The sequence below is a fragment of the Pleurodeles waltl genome, chromosome 5 (genome assembly GCF_031143425.1).
Source record: "Pleurodeles waltl isolate 20211129_DDA chromosome 5, aPleWal1.hap1.20221129, whole genome shotgun sequence".
Classification (NCBI taxonomy): Eukaryota; Metazoa; Chordata; class Amphibia; order Caudata; family Salamandridae; genus Pleurodeles; species Pleurodeles waltl.
Genome location: NC_090444.1, coordinates 796,443,422 through 796,460,292, shown reverse-complemented (window position 1 = coordinate 796,460,292; position 16,871 = coordinate 796,443,422). Strand labels below are relative to the sequence as shown.

The following is a 16,871-nucleotide window of genomic DNA, read 5'->3' as shown; positions in this document are numbered from 1 at the left end:
TAAAAGACATGATCTTAGAAATGATAAGGCAAAAAGAACAAATGCTTTTTTAGACAATCGAGGGAGCTGGAATGGCTCCTGGGGACGATCACAGAACAGAAGGAGAGAAGGATTCCAATATCAGGGGGATCAATCCCATCAGTTTCTACAGACAAGGAGACAACAGTAATGGAAAACATAAATACAGATAAGGCCCTTCAGATTTTCAATCTTACCAACTCTGAATTGGAATAGGCAGCTGTAACTCTCTTGGGTAAAGGTCTCACTTTTGTACCTAGTCAGAGGATGAACAAGTTTAAAATAATGAGAGGTATACAAGCCTTTTTTCGCAAAGTCAGACTTAAAAAATTCTTCCAGAATAGAGAAAATATGGATGATCGGAGTAGGAATGTCTTTAGACCCCAGTCTATGTTTACTCCGAATTTGGACCAAATAGGCCCGGAAGTAGGTGTCTTTGAAAGAATAGTCTTGGATAAAATCAAACTAGCACTCAGATTTGTTCCAGTCCCCACTCCTAATCTTACACTAGAGCAGAGGAAAACTATGAAGGAGCTCCAACAGAACAAAAGAGTCACGGTGAAACCGCGTGACAAAGGAGGGGGCATTGTTCTTTTGTATACTGAACAATATAAACAAAAAATGAAAACCATGCTTTTAGTTCTAGAACAGTATAAAAAAATAAGAGCTAATCCGAATGTACTCATTTGTTCTAAGATTGAGACACTATGCGATAGGGGCATGTTGAATGGCGCTATTTCCAAATCAGAGGCCGATTTCCTTAACGTTAACAAACCTAAACTCCCTGTTATCTATGGGGTACCAAAAACACACAACCAGGTTGATAACCCTCCCCTCAGGCCTATTGTTTCTACTATCGGTTCCGCTACTGAACCACTATCCAAGTATATTGATTGTTTTCTTAAACCTTTGATTGCCAAATTTCCCTCTTACATCAAGGATACGGGAGACGTGATAACGAAAATAGAAGGACTAGAATTCAATCCAGACAGAGCATTTTTGGTAACATTGGATATTGAAGAACTGTAGACTGATATCCCCCAAGAGGAAGCGTATAAGGTGGTGCAACTGTTGCTGTTGGAGGAAAATACTAATGTCCCTGTTGACTTTATTTTGAATTATCTCAGAATAGTGTTGGAGGATAACTTCTTTGAATTTGATGGAGATATATATATATGTGTATATATATAGACACATCAAGGGAGTTAGCATGGGAGTTGCATGTGTCCCAAGTGTGGCAAATATCTACATGGGTCTGTTTGAAACTAAATACATATATAACGAAATTGCTCCATTCTTTGAAAATATTACCCATTGGGGACACTACATCGATGACATTTTCTTCATCTTGGAGGAGGATGTGGACCACCTCCAGGAATTCATTGAGTGTCTTAACTTATGTGATAATAATCTTAAGTTTACCCCTCATATTGACAATCGAAAGGTAGAATTTCTAGACATCCTAATTTTTGAGGTAGAGAGACATCTTGAAGTGACCTTATATACAAAACCTACTGCTAGAAATACACTATTGCATTTCAACAGTTACCATCCCAATTGTCGACAGAGCATCCCATTCAACCAGTTCCTCAGGATTCGGAGGAACTGCAGTGATTTACCAGAGAGGTTACCCATATTGGGTTATCCGGGATGCGTATAAAAGAGCTAAATATTATGATTGTAACACTCTTCTTGAACCACATCAAAAAAATCAAAGTAACAAACAATCCAGGATGGTATGTGTCATTAGACATTCCAATATCAATAATAAGATACAAGGAATTAGCAATAGACATTGGAATATTTTGAACACCAATGAAGAGTTTGCCCCTCTTCCTAGACCTATGTTTGCCTACAAAAGAAATTCCAATCTGCGAGACAAATTGGTACAAGCGAGGCTTACGAGGGACATTTGTACAAAAAAGTATCACAGGACATAACTCCGTTCTGGGTAATCATCGATGTGGACCCAAGTCATGGTTTCTAATGTTGTATACTGTATCATGTGCCCTTGTCATTTAGGCTATGTGGATGAGACAGAAAGACAATTCAGGACACGCTTTAGTGAACACAATCAGCGAACAAGAATCGGCGCCTTCAAGCTCCCGTAGTTGACTATTGTGTGGAAATGGGCCATCAAAATGAACACCTTAGGTGGACCATACTAGAAAAGATCACAGTATCCCAAGGAGATACTGAGAGATATAGAAAGACGAGAAGTCTTTTGGCTATATTTTCTAGATACAGTACATCAAGGATTAAATGACAAAAGAACCCTGGGAGAATGCCTTCCTCTGTAAGGTTCCCGGGTGCTCTACATGCCCAAAAAAGATTAAGCATATTTAAATATGTTTCATTTATTTGCGCTGCTACATTTATTGTGGCCTGGTCCACTTTTCTTTTTATAATGATGTTTGCATTTGTACATAGTTTTTTCAAATAGCACTTATTTAGAGGTGCTCAGTTATATAGGTTTTGTTTGTTTTTGTCGATGGAGAACTGTTTTATTGTCTCCAAAACAGATATTTTTGGGTTGGGGTATTTTGGATTAATTTATACATATACCCCTTTTCTATACTTTTATTCTTTTTATTGTAGCATGGAGCTTTCGCTTTGAGGAACTTATCAAAAATGGCGGATTGGTAGTACTAGGTGGAGTGGACAACATAAGATATTAAGAGACTATGTTGACATCATGTAGTAATTATTACATTATTTTGTTTACTCATTCTCTACAGACTTATTAAAGAGTGATATCTTGTAATTACGGATTTCTACCTAGTCCTCTTTACCTAGTTTTCATCACATTGTCGTACCATACTATAGCCTCAGGGATCATTTCAATATGGCGACTATGTTTTCTCATTGTTCTTCAGTTTCTCGTTTTTGTCCGTCATCCGTACTATGTCCTTAGGAATCATTCCAATATGGCGCCTATATTTTTTCGCCATTCTTCAGTTTCTCACTTTGTCCGTTATCTTTTTTTTAACTTCGGGCCGGTGTTCTGCATTTAGCCGCACCCCGTCCGAATCGGGTCGGCTGTGTTATGTGCGCATGCGCACCGGCGATTTTGACAATTTCGCCGTCTGGAACGGCTCCCCTCAACGGGCAGTTCTGTAGCGCATGCGCGCTTTCAATTTTTAACGAGGATGACGCGCATGCGCATGCGCGTTTTGCATTTTAACGCTCGCCATTGCCAGGGGCACAACGGATTGCGGTCGGAGCAGCAGTACCGCGTTACAGAGTCGTCGGAGCGGCGCTACCCCTTCTTTAAGGTCAGTACTCGTGCCGATTATATATTCTATATATATAATCTCGGCTTTCCTTTTTCAGTGACTTTCTTTTGTGTCACTGCCCTTCTACTAGTTACCTGTTCCCGAGCTGTGTCACGGCACCTCATTGGGCCGTTAGAAGCAGCTCGGGACGCCGCACGCATTTTGTGAGCACTAAATAAATGTCAGTTACAGCGATTAGCATTATGAAATGCGAGCCTCTGTTTAGGTGGGGCCAGGCGCGCAGGCATGAATGTTACTGTGAGTAGGGGGACCACCTGTTGGTTATTTCCACGGACTGCCTGTAATTTGGCCTTGCCTCCCGTTGTCCGCAATGAAAGGGTTAAGGGACGGTATTTGTCCATAATTTTAGCCTTTCACCAAAAGGACAACGGAGGCAGGGCCAAATTACAGGCAGATTAGTTTCCCCAACTGGACTGAAAGGCAGGGGGTCTCTTGTGCTCAGAGGCAGGGAGGGGCAGATAGATAAGACACTGCCTTCTTGCCAGGGGGTCTCCTTCCCTGAAGAAATGCAAACGTGGGCAACTGGTAAATCTGCAAACATAAAGGGGCTTGAAAACCTGCATTGACTTTAACCAAAGGAGTCACTTGAAGTTTTCTAATAGCCAAGATATTTTCTTTCAGAGAGATACTGTAATGGTGTTCCAAGGTGAGCTGTGGAGTGGGTGGTTTTATTAGACTGTTATAAATAATGTTAGTATTAGGTATAAACTATATATTAATCAAATCTGTATTTGAAAAATACTTTTTTTTAAATTTAACTGGAATGTATTTGCACATTTTGTAGCAGCCTATATTATGATGTAATTGTATTTATATAACGTTTACTACCCCCGACGAGGCATCAGTTGCATGTTTAAAACAAGGACTTACACATTCACAGTTCTTTCAGGGACATCCGACCTCATAGTACTAACAGGCATTGGCAAAGCCAATAGGTCTTGTCTACGCAAGAGTTATTGGCTTTGCCAATGTGTTTTGACCAGAGTGGCTGCTGTTTAGCATGGCTATAAGTTAGTGGCATAGTGGCGTGAAGTTCATTTAGAGTACAGTGCAGTGGGGTACTGTGCAGTTGTTTATAGTGCATTTGCGTAGAGTGCAGTGGCATGGGACAAAGTAGAGTGGAGTAGAGTGGTATACAATAGAGTGGCAGAGTGCAGTAATGTAGAGTGGTGCAGTGGCATAGAGTGCAGAGTAGACTTGTGTGGCAGAGAGTGCAGTGGCGTAGTGTTGAGTGGTGCAGTGCAGAGTTGATTATAGTGCTGTAGAGTGCAGTTGCGTAGAGTGGATTGATGTAGAGTGGCATAGAGTGCAGTAGCGTAGAATGAAGTAGTACAGAGTAAATTGCTGTACAGTGGCGGAGAGTGCAATGTTGCAGAGTAGAAGGTAGTGGTGTACAGTGTAGTTTAGAGTGCAGTGGCATGTGGTAGAGTGGCATACAATAGAGTGGCAGAGAGTACAGTAATGCAGAGTGGTGCAGTGTCATAGAGTGCAGAGTAGACTCGTTGCAGAGTGCAGTGGCGTAGACTGGTGCAGAGTATAGTGCCTAGAGTGCAGTGGCATAGGGTGCAGTGATGCAGTGTAGTGGCATAGAGTGCAGTAGTAAAGAATAGTGTGGTGTAGACCTCTGACCTGCTTTAGGTCTAGAGCTCACCCCCCACGTCCGCAGCACCACCCTGCTGTCCCGAGCCCCTGACCCCCGCCCACGCTGCTGCTAGCGTGTTCGAGGCCCTCCTCCACCCGCAGGCATCCTCCTGCGCCTCATCCCTGGTGTCTAGTGGGCTCTGTTTAAGCTTCACTGGACCCGTGTGCTGCTTTTCGCCGTCCTGTAAGTGTTTTTTCCTTTTGTTTCAGCGCCTTGCCTCCTTGCGCTTCTGCCCCCGATGTGCCCCTTCTGATTGCTGTACCCTGATTGTAATTTGTGCCAGAATTGTATTTTGTGACTGTTTTTGAACTTTTCCTTACTGTTTGTGCCTTGCTTTTTTCCCTGTTTTTTTTGCCCCTTGGGCGCTCCCCCTTGCCGATCCACCCTTGCCGCTGCCTCCCTGCGGCCCCGCCCCCCTCGCGCCCCGATTCGCCGCTCCCTCCCGCCCTCCAGCTGCTCCTCCCTCCCGCCTCCCTTCTTAATGGCTGGCGCAGCATGTCGCGAGTGAGCGACCTCTGACCTGCTTTAGGTCTCGAGCTCGCCCCCCACGTCCGCAGCACCACCCTGCTGTTTCGTGCCCCTGACCCTCGCCCACGCTGCTGCTAGCGTGTTCGAGGCCCTCCTCCACCCGCAGGCATCCTCCTGCGCCTCATCCCTGGTGTCTAGTGGGCTCTGTTTAAGCTTCACTTGACCCTTGTGCCGCTTTTCGCCGTCCTGTAAGTGTTTTTTCCTTTTTTTCAGCGCCTTGCCTCCTTGCGCTTCTGCCCCCGTTGTGCCCCTTCTGATTGCTGTACCCCGATTGTAATTTGTGCCAGAATTGTATTTTGTGACTGTTTTTGAACTTATCCTTACTGTTTGTGCCTTGCTTTTTTCCCTGTTTTTTTCGCCCCTTAGGCGCTCCCCCTTGCCGATCTACCCTTGCCGCTGCCTCCCTGCGGCCCGCCCCCATTCGCCGTTCCCTCCCGCCCCCCAGCTGCTCCTCCCTCCCCCCTCCCTTCCTAATGGCTGGCGCTGCGCGTCCGCGCCTGGATTGCGCCCAGCGCCCCCCCCCCCTGGTCCTCACGCCCCCGCATCCCCAGCCTTCGCTACTTGGCCAGCGAACTCCTCGCCCTCAACCCTGGCCCATCCACAGCCTGCTTCCAGGTCACCCCGAAGCACACCAAAGGACCCTTCTCCTGCCGCACCGGCAAGTTTACCTGCAACAGAACAACGAAGCCTACAACAACCAACAACCAACACCAACCACCTGAACTGCATCCTCCTCAACACACGCTCGGCACGAAAGCACGCCATCCAGCTCTGGGACCTGCTCGACACCACCGCCCCAGACGTAGCCTTCCTAACCGAAACCTGGTGGAACGACTCCTCGGCCCCAGACATCGCCATCGCCATCCCTGACGGTTACAAGAGCACCAGAAGAGACCGCACCAACGGAATCGGTAGAGGGATAGCCATCGCCCACAAATCTACCCTCAAGATCCACACCCACACGGAAGACACCCTCAAGACAGCCAAACACCTTCATTTCCAGATCCACACGGACCCCAACACTACCCTCAGAGGAACCCTCATATACCGTCCTCCAGGACCAAGAGCCCCCTTCAGCGACACCATCTCCGACCTCGCAAGCACCCACGCCCTCGCCTCAACAGACTACATCCTCCTGGGAGACCTCAATTTCCACCTGGAGAACAACAATGACGCCAACACCGCATCTCTGACCACCAACCTCGGACTCAGACAACTGGTCAACACACCCACCCACATCGCCGGTTACACCCTTGACCCACTCTTCTCTGCAAGCAACCACATCTCTTTCAGCCACACCTCCGAACTCTACTGGACCGACCACCACTGCGTCCATTTCACCTTCAAGAAAAACAACGAACACCACCGCACCCCACTACCGCCTCACCGCCGCTGGGGAAAAGTCACCATAGAAGAACAACTAACCAGCACCCTCGCCAAAAACCCACAACCCGACCCCACCGACCCGGACTCCGCCGTCATCAACCTCCAACAATGGATCCTCAACTGCGCCAACATCCTAGCACCACTCAAGAGACCCACCGTCAACCAAGAAAAGAAAAAACCAGCCTGGTTCACAGACGAACTGATCACCTCCAAACGCAACTGCCAGAAACTCAAGAAAAAATGGATCCTCAAGCGCACACCCGACAGCCTTGCAACCCTCAAGGAAGCCAACCGCGAACACCACCAACTGATCCGACTCGCCAAACACTCCCACTTCACAGAACGCCTTAACAACAACGCACACGACTGCAAGGAACTTTTCTGCATCGTGAAGGAGCTCTCCAACCCCAACGTCAACGACGTCCCACCATCCCAGAAACTCTGCGACGATCTCTCCACCTTCTTCTACCAGAAAATCGCAGCCATCCACAACAGCTTCAACACCTCGCCTCCCCCTGACCCCCACCCCCAACAACTCCTCCCACACCGACCGCCTCACCACCTGGACCCACGTAGACGTCGCCAAAACCCTAAAGACTATGAACTCCATCCACTCAGGATCTCCCTCTGACCCCTGCCCACATCACATCTTCAACAAAGCCGACGTCACCATCGCCCCCCAGCTCCGCAAGATCATCAACCTTTCCTTCAACACCGCTACCTTCCTGGACAGCTGGAAGCACGCAGAAATCCAACCCCTCCTCAAGAAACCTAAGGCTGACCTCAACGATCTCAAAAACTTCCGCCCAATCTCCCTCCTCCCCTTCCCAGCGAAGGTCATCGAGAAGATCATCAACGCCCAGCTCACCCACTACCTCGAAGACAACTCCATCCTAGACCCCTCCCAATCCGGCTTCAGACGCAACCACAGCACAGAGACTGCACTCCTCGCCGCCACAGATGACATCAGACAACAAATGGACAACGGCGAACTTCAGCCCTCATCCTCCTAGACCTCTCCGCTGCCTTCGACACGGTATGCCACCGCACCCTACTAAATCGTCTCCACGAAGCCGGTATCCAAGACAAAGCCCTCAACTGGATCTCCTCGTTTCTCTCCGGCAGAACACAGAGAGTCCGACTCTCACCCTTCCGCTCCGAAGCCACCAACCTCATCTGCGGCGTCCCCCAAGGCTCCTCGCTAAGCCCAAAGCTGTTCAATGTCTACATGTCCCCCCTCGCACAACTGGCCTGTCAGCACAACCTCAGCATCCTCTCCTACGCCGACGACACCTAGCTCGTCCTCTCCCTGACCAAAGATCCTCACATCGCCAAAGCCAACCTCCACGAGGGACTGAAATCCATTGCCGAGTGGATGAGCAACAGCCGCCTGAAACTAAACTCCGACAAGACGGAAGTCCTCATCCTCGGTCGCTCTCCCTCGGCCTGGAACGACTCTTGGTGGCCCAACGCCCTGGGCCCCCCACATACCCCAGCCAGACACGCACGAAACCTCAGCTTCATCCTCGACTCCGCTCTCACCATGTCCAAACAGGTCAACGCAGTCTCCTCCTCCTGTTTCAACACCCTACGCATGCTCCGCAGAATCTTCAAGTGTATTCCAACAGAAACAAGAAAGACGGTGACCCAACCCCTCGTCAGTAGCAGACTCTACTACGGCAACGCACTCTACACAGGCATCCCAACTAAAGACATCCAACGACTCAAACGCATCCAGAACGCATTCGCCCGCCTGATCCTCAACATACCGCGCCGATGTCACATCTCCCACCACCTGAAGGACCTCCACTGGCTCCCCGTGGACAAGAGGATCACCTTTAAACTCCTCACCCACCCACACAAGGCACTACACGACACTGGACCCACCTACCTGAACACCAGACTCAACTTCTACGTTCCCTCACGCCAACTCCGCTCTGTCAACCTTGCCCTCGCCATCGTCCCCCGAATCCAGCGCAAGACCTCTGGCGGCAGATCCTTCTCCTACCTCGCCGCCAAGACCTGGAACTCACTCCCGACCTCACTACGCCAGACCCAGGACCTCCTCACCTTCAGGAGACTCCTCAAGACATGGCTCTTCGAACGATAGCAGTCTCGCCCCCCCCCCCCCAGCGCCTTGAAACCCTAACGGGTACATAGCGCACTTTATAAATCGAATGATTGATTGATTGATTGATAGAGTGCAGTTTTGTAGTGTCAGTGGAGTGGCACAGAGAACAGTGGCATAGAGTACAGTGGTGCAGATTAAAGGGCAGCAGCATACAGTGCAGTTGTTTAGAGTGCACTGGCGTAGAGTACAGTGGCATGGGACAGAGCAGTGTCATAGAATACAGTGGAATAGAGTGTATTGGTGCAGAATGTATTAGTACAGAGTAGAGTGGTGTAGAGTACGGTGGCGACCAGTGCAGTGTTTCTCAAAGATTCCAAAATTAAATGGCCATTTTTCAGAGGATCTATACAATCTTGTATTGTCTGACATCTGCCCCATTACTGTTTCTTTCATGGCAAGAAGAGTGACCTTCATTTGTATTACAGACATTTGAGATAAGTAGGTGAGGTACTGGTTAGTTGAGGTACATCATCATACTTAGTATAACTCACATATAGTATAGCTTCCCTGTTAATATAGTTGATGTACAGTTAGCAGCTGAACTTAATTGTGTATGGGCAGTCAATTTCTTCTTTCAGTTAATTGGTTAGTCCAGTCTACTGGTATTTTGTACGAGCATCTATCCTATCTGCTCAGTTTATATTTTTTTCTGCAGGATATATTGTTACAGTGGTTCAAAAATGAGAATCAAATACAATATCTGTATGTATTTTGCATTTTGCTTATTGTCAAATGTCCTTCTCTTAAGGTTCACCCCGAAATGTTGGCCTTCCTACTCTTTCTCAGACTTTTTCTTGTTGTCGGGCCTCTGAGCACTTTACCACTACTAACCAGTGCTGAAGTGCATGCGCTCTTGCCTTAAAATATGGTGATGTATGCTTAACACAGTTGGCATATTTCATTTACTTACGAGTCCCTAATAAATTGTACTTACCTATGCCCTTGATTTGTAAATTAAAGGCTACTAGTGCGCCCACAGTAATGATTGCGCATCCAAGTAGTAGGTCAACATAACTTGCTTGTCATTCCAGAGTCTGTGTGTGCAGTTCTAAACTTCCATTTTGATCTGTCAAGTTAAATCTTTCCAGGTTCAAACCTTTATTTTTAAAACATATGTAACCCCTTTAGTGGGCCTGGGACAGATCAAAGGGCAGGGGCAAGTTGGACGTGTATTTTTAATTTTAACCTGTTGTGGTAATACAAAAACTATTACACTTGTCTTTCACCACCGCAAGGCCCAACTTTCACTTAAGCTAACATCAGGGTTACCTTGAAGCTGCCTGTCTAATTTCGAATTGAAAAAAACAAAATTTGGACTTTGGTGTCTATGGACTCGCAATTCAAAATCACAACTTATGGTCAAGTCTAACATTAATTTGTGTGGCTGAAAATGTCACATTAATAAATTTGCCGTTTTATTTTCTTAAATATTTACTGCCTACTGGCATGTCTACCTGTTTGGGTGGGTGACGCATCATCTCTTGTGCATTCCCTCCAGACAGGCACACGCCAAGGGAGCTCAGGTGTGACTGGATCATAAATATCCTGATGGCCCACCCTGGGCAGGATGAAATGGTGCAGCTGGCACATCTAAATGGGCTGGCTATTCTTTCCACACATGGATGCATAATCCCCCTTAGCGAGTCTGCAACTAGTCACTGCACTTCCTGTCCTATTTGCACTTTCTTCAAAGGCCTCTTTTTTAAGTCTCCCCCATTTCAGAGGCACCACTGGGCATAATAATTGGACCTTTTTTTTCCCTTTCACTTGCTGCTTTTCTGTCCTTTTTTCGTTTTTTCCCTCTTGTGTTTACCCCGCAATGCTGGTGTCCCAGCATCCCCACCCGCCCCATGCAAAGCGCTTCTCCCACCTCCTTATCGCTGGACCACCGCCTCCATACCTCTCTTCCTTAACGACGGCCGCCACGCTAGTGCGCCAAAGGGAAGCATGTTTGTGCATGGACGCCACCCAGCACCAGGGACCCTGGTTCTCACTCCTTCTGCTGGTTTAACGCAAGCACTCTACGTGCCCTCAACCCCATAAGATCATCAGCATGCCACCAAGCTGACCACATGTACAAACATGGATCATTTTCTTGCTGCACCTGCTCCAGCATTCTCCCAAGTACCACCTCATGATTCCTCACTGCTTCTTAACACATGCTCCCTCGTCAAGCATGCACTACAAGTCTGAGACCTCGACTCAACAGCTCTGGACGTCACCATCTTGCTATGAGTTGGATCACCCCTGCAGCTACCACGGACATTGCCACGGCCATTACGCACAACTACAAAATCATACACAAGGACAGAGCCAACCTTCCTGGAGGTGTCATTGCCATAATCTACTAGAACAACCTCCGCCTTTCATCATCTAGTCACATTCTGTCAACGCATGAGCATCTACATTTCCACATCCTGACCAACCGAAACACCTTCCTACGTGGCACCCTCATCTACAGGCCACCTGCACCTCAACCCCAGTCTTTACAGGACATTGTCAACCTCATTGCCTCTCCAAGCACTCACTTCCTCCTGTTACATCCCACTCTGTGATCTTGATTTACAGCTTGATACCCTCAATGGCCCCCAATACATCAAACATCCTGTACGACCCCACAATTCTCGGCGTCAAACAACTAGCCATCGTCCCTACCCACAAACCCCTTCACATCCTCTACGCCATTCTCTCAGCAGGGGACAACCTCACCTTCATCCACACCTCCAAACACTGTTGGCTTGACCAAGTGCATCTACTTAACCTACTCAAACACTGCATGCCACCACATTCCCAACCCCCTGGCAAACATTGGGGTATAGTCACGGAAGCACAGATCACCAAACGCTGTCAACCACTCCAATGAATCCGCAGGCAAACTAAAGCGCTGACTCTGAATGTGCAGCCAATGTAGCCCCCCTAAGGAAATTGGCATGGAATCTACATAGCAAAACTCCCAAGTGGTTTACGCAAGACCTACATCAATCCAAGCGTGCCTGCAGACGATTGTAATGCAAATGGAGCCTCCGCAAATCCACCAAACCGCACCGCCTGCAAAAATACTGACACAACGTACCACCAGAACATACGAGCCACCCAAAAAGCTGCATTTCAAGCATGCCTCAACACCAGCACTCGCAATATCAAAGAGCTCTTCATCCTTGTCAAAGAGTTCACGAACCGCAGGGCAGAAACCTCATCCATCCCTCCCTCCCAAGACCTCCGCAACGATCTTCCCCACCTTCTTTCACTGTAAGATCTGGGACATCTACAAAGGCTTCAGCATACAGAGCCCACCTTCACCGCTCAGCACCATGGACCTTGCTCCCCCACCAGATACGAACTGCTGAACCACAATTACTGTAGAGGACTCCCAAAGAATAATGAACTCCATCCACTTGGGAACACCCTCAGATCCATGCCCTCATCACATCCTCAAGCTTGTCATTCCCATCATTTCACCAGAGCTTTGCTGAACCATCAATCTATCGTTTAAGACTGCCACATTCCCCTCAGACTGTAAACACGCAGAAATCCGCCCGCTACTCAAGAAACCCAAAGCCGACCCTAGGGAGCTGAAGAATTACTGACCCATGTCTCTGCTCACTTTCCCAGCCAAGGTAACGGAAAAAGCCATCAACTAGGAACTCGTAGAGTTCCTCGAGAGACACCGTATCCTAGAACTTTCCCATTTCTGATCTGGAAGCAATCACAGCACCGAAACTGTACTTTTGGCCACCACCAACAACATACGCATCATACTGCACAGCGTAGGCACTGCCGCACTCAACCTTCTAGACCTCTCTACTGCATTCTAGACAGTCTCCCACTTCAGCCTCTGTGACAGGCTGTTCGACGCTGGCATCTGAGACAAAGCCCTGAGCTGGATCTGGTCCTTCCTCACCAGAAGAACACAGAGGGTCAGACTACCACCATTCACATCAAAACTTATACACTTGCTGCAGAGTAGCCCAAGGATCCACACACTGCCAGAAGCTTTTTAACCTCTACATGGCTCGCTCGCTAAGATCATCAAACACGAGGTAAAGATAGTCTCCTACGACAATGACACCCAACTGATCCTCTCCATGTCGGACGACTCTGCTCAAGCCAAGATGCATTTTCCCAATGGGAGGAGAGCAGTCTGCCCTTGGATGGACGTCAGCTGCCTCAAGCTCAACTCAGACAAGAAATGCTTGTGATTGCCTACACCCCATTCTGCCTGGAACGACTCCTGGTGGCCCCCCCACTCATGTTAATGCCCCCGCCCACATTAACCAATTGCGTAACCTGGCCTTTACCCTTGGCTTCTCTATCAATAACACAACAAATTAACGCTGTCTCCTCAACAAGCTTACACACCCTCTGTAGGAAAATGCCTCCTTTTTGCAGTCCACAACCCCCACCTACCCCAAACACTTTTTTCCTGCTATTGATGCTGACTCTACTGAGTACTGAAGTGTGTTGAGATCCTGCTAACCAGGCCCCACCACCAGTGTTCTTTCAGTTAAAATGTACCATTATTTCCCCAAATTGGGACACCCCTCGCACACAGATAAGTCCCTGGTACCGACCTCCAGGACCAAGAGCCCCCTTCATTGACACCATTTCCGACCTCGGAAGCACCCACGCCCTCGCCTCAACGGACTACATCCTCCTGGGAGATCTCAGCTTCCACCTGGAGAACAACGACAACGCCAACACCGCATCACTGACCACCAACCTCAGACTCAGACAACTGGTCAACACACCCACCCACATCGCCGGTCACACCCTAGACCCACTCTTCACTGCAAGCAACCACATCTCATTCAGCCACACCTCCGAACTCCACTGGACCGACCACCACTGCGTCCACTTCACATTCAAGAAAAACACCGAACACCACCGCACCCCACTACCGGCACACTGCCGCTGGTGAAAAGTCACCGAAGACCAACTAACCAGCACCCTCGCCAAGAACCCACCGTCCGACCCCACCGACCCGGACTCCGCCGCCATCAACCTCCAACAGTGGATCCTCAACTGCGCCAACACCCTCGCACCACTCAAGAGGCCCACCGTCAACCAAGAACAGAAAAAAGCAGCCTGGTTCACAGACTAACTGATCATCTCCAAACGCACCTGCCAGAAACTCAAGAAAAAATGGCTTCTCGGGCGCACACCCGACAGCCTCGCAACCCACAAGGAAGCCACCCGCAAGCACCACCAACTTATCCGACTCGCCAAACGCTCCCACTTCACAGAACGCCGAAACAACAACGCACACGACAGCAAGGAACTCTTCTGCATTGTGAAGGAGCTCTCCAAACCCAACGCCAACGACGTCCCACCATCCCAGAAACTCTGCGACGCACCCTCCACCTTTTTCTACCAGAAAATCGCCGCCATCCATGACAGCCTCAACACCACACTTCCGCCAGACCCCACCGCCAACAACTCCTCCCACGCCGACCGCCTCACCACCTGGACCCACGTAGATGACGCCGAAACCCGAAAGGCCATGAACTCCATCCACTCAGGATCCCCCTCAGACCCCTGCCCACACCACGTCTACAACAAAGCCGACTCCACCATCGCCCCCCAACTTCGTAAGATCATCAACCTATCCTTCAACACCGCAACCTTTCCGGACAGCTGGAAGCACGCCGATATCCAAGCCCTCCTCAAGAAACCCAAGGCCGACCTCAACGACCTCAAAAACTTCCGCCCGATCTCCCTTCTCCCCTTCCCAGCGAAGGTCATCGAGAAGATCGTCAACGCACAGCTCACCCACTACCTCGAAGGCAACTCCACCCTAGACCCCTCTAAATCCGGATTCAGACGCAATCACAGCATCAAGACTGCACTCCTTGCCACCACAGACGACATCAGACAGCAAATGGACAACGGCGAAACTTCAGCCCTCATCCTCCTAGACCTATCCGCCGCCTTCAATACGGTCTGCCAACGCACCCTACTAACTCGTCTCCACGAAGCCGGAATTCAAGACAAAGCCCTCAACTGGATCTCCTCTTTTCTGTCCGGCAGAACCCAGAGAGTCCGACTCTCACCCTTCCGCTCCGAAGCCACCAACCTCATCTGCGGCGTCCCCCAAGGCTCCACGCTAAGCCCAACGCTGTTCAACGTATACATGGCACCCCTCGCACAGCTGGCCCGTCAGCATAACCTCACCATCCTCTCCTACGCCGACGACACCCAGCTCATCCTTTCCCTTACTAAAGATCCACACACCGCCAAAGCCAACCTCCACGAGGGACTGAAATCCATTGCCGAATGGATGACAAACAGCCGCCTGAAATTAAACTCCGATAAGACGGAAGTCCTCATCCTCGGACGCTCACCCTCGGCCTGGGACGACTCCTGGTGGCCCACCGTACTGGGTCCCCCACCTACTCCTGCCAACCACGCACGCAACCTCAGCTTCATCCTCTACTCCGCTCTCACCATGTCCAAACAGGTCAACGCAGTCTCCTCCTCCTGCTTCAACACCCTCCGCATGCTCTGCAGAATCTACAAGTGGATCCCGACGGAAACCAGAAAAACAGTGACTCAGGCCCTTGTCAGTAGTAGACTTGACTACGGCAACACACTCTACACAGGCATCCAGCAAAAGACATCAAACGACTCCAACGCATCCGCCCGCTTGATCCTCGACATACCCCGCCGATGCCACATCTCCCACCACCTGAAGGACCTCCACTGGCTCCCCGTGGACAAGAGGATCACCTTTAGACTCCTCACCCACGCGCACAAAGCACTACACGACGCCGGACCCGCCTACCTGAAAAACAGACTCAACTTCTATGTCCCCTCCCGCCAACTCTGCTCTGCCAACCTCTCCCTCACTCCCCGAATTCAACGCAAGACCTCCGGCGGCAGATCCTTCTCCTACCTCGCCGCCAAGACCTGGAACTCACTGCCGACCTCCCTGCGCCAGACCCAGGACCTCCTCACCTTCAGGAAACTCCTCAAGACATGGCTCTTCGACCGATAGCACTCAGGGCATCTTAGAAATGCCCCCTGTATTTTACCCAATCCTTCAATGCAAGACTGACTGGTCTGTGCCAGCCTGCCACAGAGGGACTAGTTTCTTACCTCCTGGCGTGAGAGCCTTTGTGCTCTCTGAGGCCAGAAACCAAGCCTGCACTGGGTGGAGGTGCTTCACACCTCCCCCTGCAGGAACAGTAACACCTAGCAGTGAGCCACAAAGGCTCAGGCTTCGTGTTACACTGCCACAGGGCACTCTGGCTAGTGGAGATGCACGCCCCCTGGACACAGCCCCAACTTTGGGCGGAAAGTCCGGCGGAGATAATGAGAAAAACAAGGATGTGTCACCCCCTCAGCCAGTTCCACCCCTAAGTTGACCAGAGCTGTAGTGACCCCCTCCCCCTCCTTGGAAAATCCTCCATCTTGTTTTGGAGGATTTACCCAATAAGGATAGGGATGTGCCCCCCTCCCCAAAGAGAGGCACAAGGAGGGTGTAGCCATCCTCAAGGTCAGTAGCCATTGGCTACTGCCCTCCAGCCCTAACACCCTCCTACACTCAGTATTTATGGGCGACCTTGAACCCAGGATTTCAGATTTCCTGAAAACCTAAAGGACTGCTGACCTCAAAACACCAGTGGAGAAGATGGAGACAACAACTGACTTGGCCCCAGCCCTACCTGCCTGTCTCCAGACTCAAAGAACCTGCAACAGCGACTCATCCTGCGGGACCAGCGACCTCTGCCAACTCGGGGTACTGCCCTTCAACCCAAAGGACCAAAAAACTCTAGTGGTTATGGGCTCTGTCAAACAACAAGGAAGAAACCATCTTTAAAGTGACACCCACCTCACTCCTGAAGCGTGAGTCCCCACCACTCTGCACCAA

General features: G+C 49.6%; 1 long non-coding RNA gene across 1 annotated transcript in view; it reads left to right on the top strand.

Annotated features, from left to right (window-relative positions):
- Positions 1-3,263: 3,263 nt before the first annotated feature.
- LOC138297316 (uncharacterized) overlaps positions 3,264-16,871 on the top strand; it is a 54,203-nt gene continuing 40,595 nt past the window's right edge. The window contains exon 1 of the long non-coding RNA XR_011204020.1: positions 3,264-3,293. This is a non-coding gene — a long non-coding RNA (uncharacterized lncRNA). The remainder of the gene's footprint in view (positions 3,294-16,871) is intronic.